Consider the following 5,944-nt stretch of genomic DNA (forward strand, 5'->3'; position numbering starts at 1 on the left):
TTATACACATTAAATGCGCAAAAACTCAATTAATGTATAAAAAAGGCCAAACGAACATGGAATAATTCCAAAATTTAGCACGATACTTCTATTTGGTCTAATCTGCCTGTGTAAAAAAATTAAGGCGGGAGAAGGCAGTGTACGTATGTCGTTTCGCACACGGAGGTGACACGTTCCCTCTCGAAACCAGGAGCCTTCTTGAGGGAAGCTCCGGTTTGCAAGAAGCCTACACCAAAGCTTGTCCCAATTCGGCCATGTCATGAGACCATGCCAAGTTTCATGATTTTCAGCCTTATTTTGGAATTAGTGGAATTAAAAAACCAAGTTTCTCAATCTTTCCGGCCGAGCCATGACGCCCAGATGCTTGAATTTCACTCCCATCTCTTGCATGGGACCTAGAAATTCACCCAAGGACACACATGTGATTTTTCAAACAACTTTGGTGTAATGGAGCATGTGACACCCAAGATTTCATTTGGATTTTAAAAAAAATTTATTTGACTTGAGGGAGGTGATTTAAATTTTTCCTTCAAAAGAACCCTCCCTTTCAAAATATTTTGATGGCAAGAGTTTTATTTGGTTTCACCCAAGACTTGATTTTGGTCTTGGAGGTTCTTGCTTTTTATTTTGGACTCAAGCCAAAATGCTTTTCACTTGGGAAAAATGTCTTTTGAAAATTTCTTTGAAAATACTCTATAGCTTTTGGAATAATCCTTTACCACTTTCAACAGATCTCTCATGCCATGACCTTAGTGCAAATCCACTCTCCTAAACCTTCCCTCATCTTTGGATCATGATTTGCATCAAATCCAGCAAGTTGAACCTCCCCATATGATTATTTTCCATTTAAATCTTATCAAAACAATTTCTGCCTTCTATTCTAGCCCTTGGAGATTTACAAAGGAGCTACCATTTCTGTTTTGATTTTTACCCCCAAACCATTTTCCCTTCCTAGTCCTTTGAGCCCTCAACCAAGATCCATGAAGATCCACTGGTCTTCAGTTCAAATTTTTCAAACTATACTTGCTGCAAGTTTGGACCAGATTTGCCAAATTTGATGAAATTCATTCAAATCCTTCTCCAAAAATTTTGAGAAAAATCAGGCAGCCTCTGGGTGCATTGAGAGGTCACCTCACCAAGTCCCAGCACCAGGAAAAAATTTCTCCTTGCCAGATCATTCTGTCGAACACCTGCAGGGCATTGTCAAAATCAGGTTCAGTCAAATTCAGAGAACATTTCAGTGTTGCTGTCGTTTCTTCAGTGTCCGTAGTCGATCTCGCCAGTGCCTCGGCGTCGACGTGTTCCCTGTCCCCTCCCCCTTGTCCTCTGCACCGCACGAGCGCCTGGAGCCTTGCGGACGTCGGCGACGAGCTGGAGGAGGTGCGCCGCCCCGTGACCGACGCCAGCGGCGGCTTTGCGGCCGCCAGAGAGAGGCGCAGCGCAGACGGCGCCACCCAGCGCCGCCCAAGCCACCGGAGGCCGCCGCGTGGCCACCCACTCCCCAGTGCGCGCTGCCACCCTCGTCGTGAACCGCTGGGCGTGGAGCGCGCTCTCTGCCGCCGTCGTGCCCGTGCGGCCACCCCACCGTGGACCGGTGCCATTATGCCAAGACCGACCGGGATTAGCGGGGGAACGGGACCAGTAACTCCCACTGATGCTACCTGGCCACCTAAACCCCCTGCCAATCCGCTGCCTCGCCGTAATTGCTCGCCGGAGATTCTCCGTTCACGGCCACCCCCTCGATCCGCCTATAAATAGAGGCCCCGAGCTTCAACTCGAACCCACACCACCTCTGCACTCCACCTAGACCACACCAAGCCACTGGAAGAGCCCCGAGGGAGCTTTCTTCCCCGACTCCGGCCGCCTCGACCCGCCACGGGATCCAGCTCGATTCGCTCCCGTGCGTGCACCTCCGCCTCCCATCTCTTGCCAGTAGCTTCCCTATGCATCCACTCTCCTGACCCGCGCTTCAATTCGGAGTTTGCAGCACCCACCGGAGTTCTCCACCATCACCCGAGCCGCCGTCCGCCGGAGAAAGTGTCGCCGTCGACGTGGTGCTCCCCGTCGGTCGAGTCCACCACCCACCGACGCGGAAGGACACGCTGAAGCTCTTGGTACACTCCGATCTCCCTGTCTCGCCGTTGTTCGACGCCGACGACCACCGCAGTCTTCGGGCGCCGGCGAACTTTTTAAACCTGACATGTGGACCCCCCCCTGTCAGCCTCTATTCTCTTCTCCCTCGAAGCGTTTTCTGTTGGCGCCTTCGGGCGAATACGTTTTCTCTTTGAGCTGGCGCGTTTCTTTCCGAAGCGTTTTCTGTTTTCTCAGTTAAGCCCCTGGAACTTCTCTGTTTCATTACAGATGAGTCCCTGGACAAAAACCCTTATAACTTTTTAATAAAAAGTGATTTTTGAGTGATTCTTTTTCTGACAATCTTAAAATTTTGTCTAGTTTTTTATGGGATTTATTTGGAAAATTTTTGGAACAACTTTTATGCACGCGTTGGTTTTCACGTTAGTATACTTTTTCGCTATGCCGTAGGTTCCGGAAGAGGTGACGGAGCTGCGAACTTCGCCGAGCTAGACTCCGATTTCTCCGAACCAGGCAAGCATGTTTGAACCTTTGATATGATAGGTGTTTTGAATGTTTGCGTGAGAGGTTGTGCGTGGCATATGAGTATCGGTGAGTACCTCGTTGCTTGTAAGGCAACTACCCGCGTGTTCCAAAGTTGCGATGATCTCTGATGAGAGATGGCCTAATCATGTGGTGACATGAAGGGCGGCAAGGTGGTACTGTTGTAGCATGCCAGCCTTGCGTCATCCGACAAATTCCGACGTTAACGTGGACGGAGTCACGTTATCGTTCTTTCCCCTTCCGTGCTACCACTTGTTTTCTGCCAGAATGCGGTTTAGTAAGTTGGTAACCTCTTTTCGTGTACACACCAAACAGAGGGGCCGGGATGATGGTTCCATGGCCCTGGATTAAAGCCAGTCATCCGGTCAGGGGGCATGGGTGTTTCCGGTTGGGACCGAGAGGGGGGCACCCCTTAGAGCGCGCGTATAGAAATTTGATCCCATGCTACGCGAGGTTGTAGCCTCCCCGTCTCAAGGTTTTTCTTGAACGTTGCCGAGGGTGATTCCTGGCTTCGGATTGTTGAATGGGTGTGTACTGGTTAGATGTGTTTCTCCCAAAACACCGTAAACGGAACTAGTCCCCGTGACTACTGAAATCCGTTGGCTGTGGTTAAAGTACAAACTCTGCAGAGTCAAATCCTTCCGAGTCATCGTACCCATGGTCCAGTAACGTGATCAGCGTATCCATGTCTATGTCGTAACCTCGTGGTATATTCTTCTTTCCGGTAAGCGAGCATGAGTAGTAAACTTAGCTGAACGTTATTCATGTGGATGGACCAACCCGGTTGTTTATCTCATGTCTGATTATTCTCTTGACATGATTTAAGATTCATGAGTTACTATGTTATGAATATAAGCCCTTTATGTGATGTCGCTCAGACGTCCGACTGTGGCATGTTTGTCCCTTACTTTCAATATGAGCCCTTTATGTGATGTCGCTCAGACGTCCGACTGTGGCATGTTTGTCCCTTACTTTCAATATGAGCCCTTTATGTGATGTCGCTCAGACGTCCGGCTGCGGCACGCACTGTCTTTTATTGTCTGTTATAAGCCCTTTATGTGGTGTCGCCCCGACGCCCGACTGCGGCATTATTATTCTTGCAGTTTCCTCTCGAGGAGTCATTCAGACCCTCGTTTGGCACCGGTATTATTATTCTTGCAGTTTCCTCTCGAGGAGTCATTCAGACCCTCGTTTGGCACCCAGTATTTATTTTGGGATTCCGGGAGGACTACCGCCCGACTTCCCTGTTATTTTCCCATGCATCATTATCTCTATGTCTGAACGCACTTGTTAAATCTATTCATATGCATCATGTTTACATTTGTTATATCTTATGTCCGAACTGTCTTGCGAGTACTTTCATAGTACTCACCTGGCTTGTTGTTTTGGCCAGATGTTGACGAAGGCGACCTCTTGGATGAAGAGTTTGATAGTGAGTCCGACGCCTAGAGGAATCCCAGTCAGTCCCGTGCGATCCTGGATATTGGTCACTTGTATTATATACGCTTCCGCCACCCGCAATAAGTCTCCTCGAGCCTCACTCCGACGCTCGAAGAGCTGTAGTTTTCAGGAGTCATATCACCCACTTCGCGGTGATATCTCCACCACCGTTGTTATCGTGAGTTAGTAGTCATGCCACCCTATCCGCCGTTATGTTTTATCGGCGTTCATGTAATAAATTGTTGAGCAGTCTCCGCTCAACCTTGTATTATATTCAGTACTCCTGGTATTTTTCTTCTGTGACCAAGATATTGTCTACCAGTGAGAAAGAATTCTTCCTTACTGGTCCGTAAAAGGGATTGGTCTCTCAATAAATATTTTATTGAAAAACCGGTCATGACAAGCTTGGTATCAGAGCCAGGCTGACTGTAGGAAGCCACTAGGTGCGATCGCTAATCGGTTATTAGCGTCTTTTGTGCTTTTTTAGCATTTTGCAATTGTAGCTATTTTCTGTTGGTCATCATAAATTTATGACTTGACTACTCAGAATTTTTGCCTACTTTTGTAGATGGCTGGCAGCAACTGCGAGACTCGAGTGTTCACGAACGTGCCCGAGGGGTTTGTCAAACTCCTCGTTTCCATCACCAAGCTCGCGATCGGGCCAGCGACTCGTCCAGAGTTCACGCTTTACCAGCACAAGCTCAGCGACGACGTGTCTATGCACCAAGCCGTGGTGCAATTCAAGGGAGGACGTTCTGCATCTCGCCACTTCCGTTTTGTGGGAAGGGCCATGCCTACGGAGAGGCATGCCATGCAGATGGCTGCCCGTGAGGCGATAGCTCGTCTTCGGGACATCCTTCCGATGATGAAGACTCGTCGCTACCACTACCTCCCATGCCATGTGCCATACACTTGTCACTATGCATTCGCCTGCCATCGGGGAGAGCGAGATGAAGCCATCGAGATGGTCGTGGAGTACCTCAAGGCTCTGGAGGAATCCTTCGACAACCTCGTGGATGATCTTGTGGCTGCCCGCATGGACTTAGTCTGGGGCGGTCCTGCCTGCAGGAAGGAGCTTCTCCACACGACACCGCCTCTGACATTCGTCTCGTCTTCAGCCTCTTATGCACCGGCCATTTTGGCCACTGCTCGCCGTCTGCCTACCACTGAGGAGTTCGACCGAGTCATCGCTCCTACTCCAGTCAGAGCTGCATCGCCTGCCACACCCGCACTACCGCCTGTCGCTCCCGCACCATCACCGCAGCGCAGTGCTACGCGCCAGGAGCCTGCTAGAGAGGAGGTGGAGGTTGAATCTCCTGCACCGCTGAGTCTTGCCCTCGGCAAGGGAAAGGACATCGTCACCATCTCCGACTGAGTGCGCCGAGTAGCCGCGCGTTATGTCTGCTTGTATGATGTGTTTTCTCTGTACGCTAGTTTGTATTAGTGTGTTTGCTGCTTTCCGGAGGAGTACGCTAGTCTAAATAACATGTCAGGATTGTGTACGCACATCCTGAGTGCTGTATCGTGTGTTTGCTTTTCGCGTGTAAGATATATGCTAAGCAGTTCTTCTCCGTGCAAAATCGTTTACGTTTTCTTGAAAATCTTGAGGTCTTTTAAGTTTTTGCCTTTGCAAGATTTTCTTTGTGCCACACAGTTCTTCTCATGAGTTTTGCAAAATAATACCCCAGACTGGAAAAATGTCTCGTCCGTGGACTCGTTCCATGCCCAATCAGCCAGAAGAAGTTTATGGAACACAGACTAGCAACAACTTCACTCAGGGACAGTCCAGTCAACAAGACAGCGAAGCAGCCTTGTCTCAAGTATGCCGTCTCTTCGAACAAAGCCAGCAACAGCACCAAGAGATGATGAA

The sequence above is a fragment of the Aegilops tauschii genome, chromosome 1 (genome assembly GCF_002575655.3).
Source record: "Aegilops tauschii subsp. strangulata cultivar AL8/78 chromosome 1, Aet v6.0, whole genome shotgun sequence".
Lineage (NCBI taxonomy): Eukaryota > Viridiplantae > Streptophyta > Magnoliopsida > Poales > Poaceae > Aegilops > Aegilops tauschii.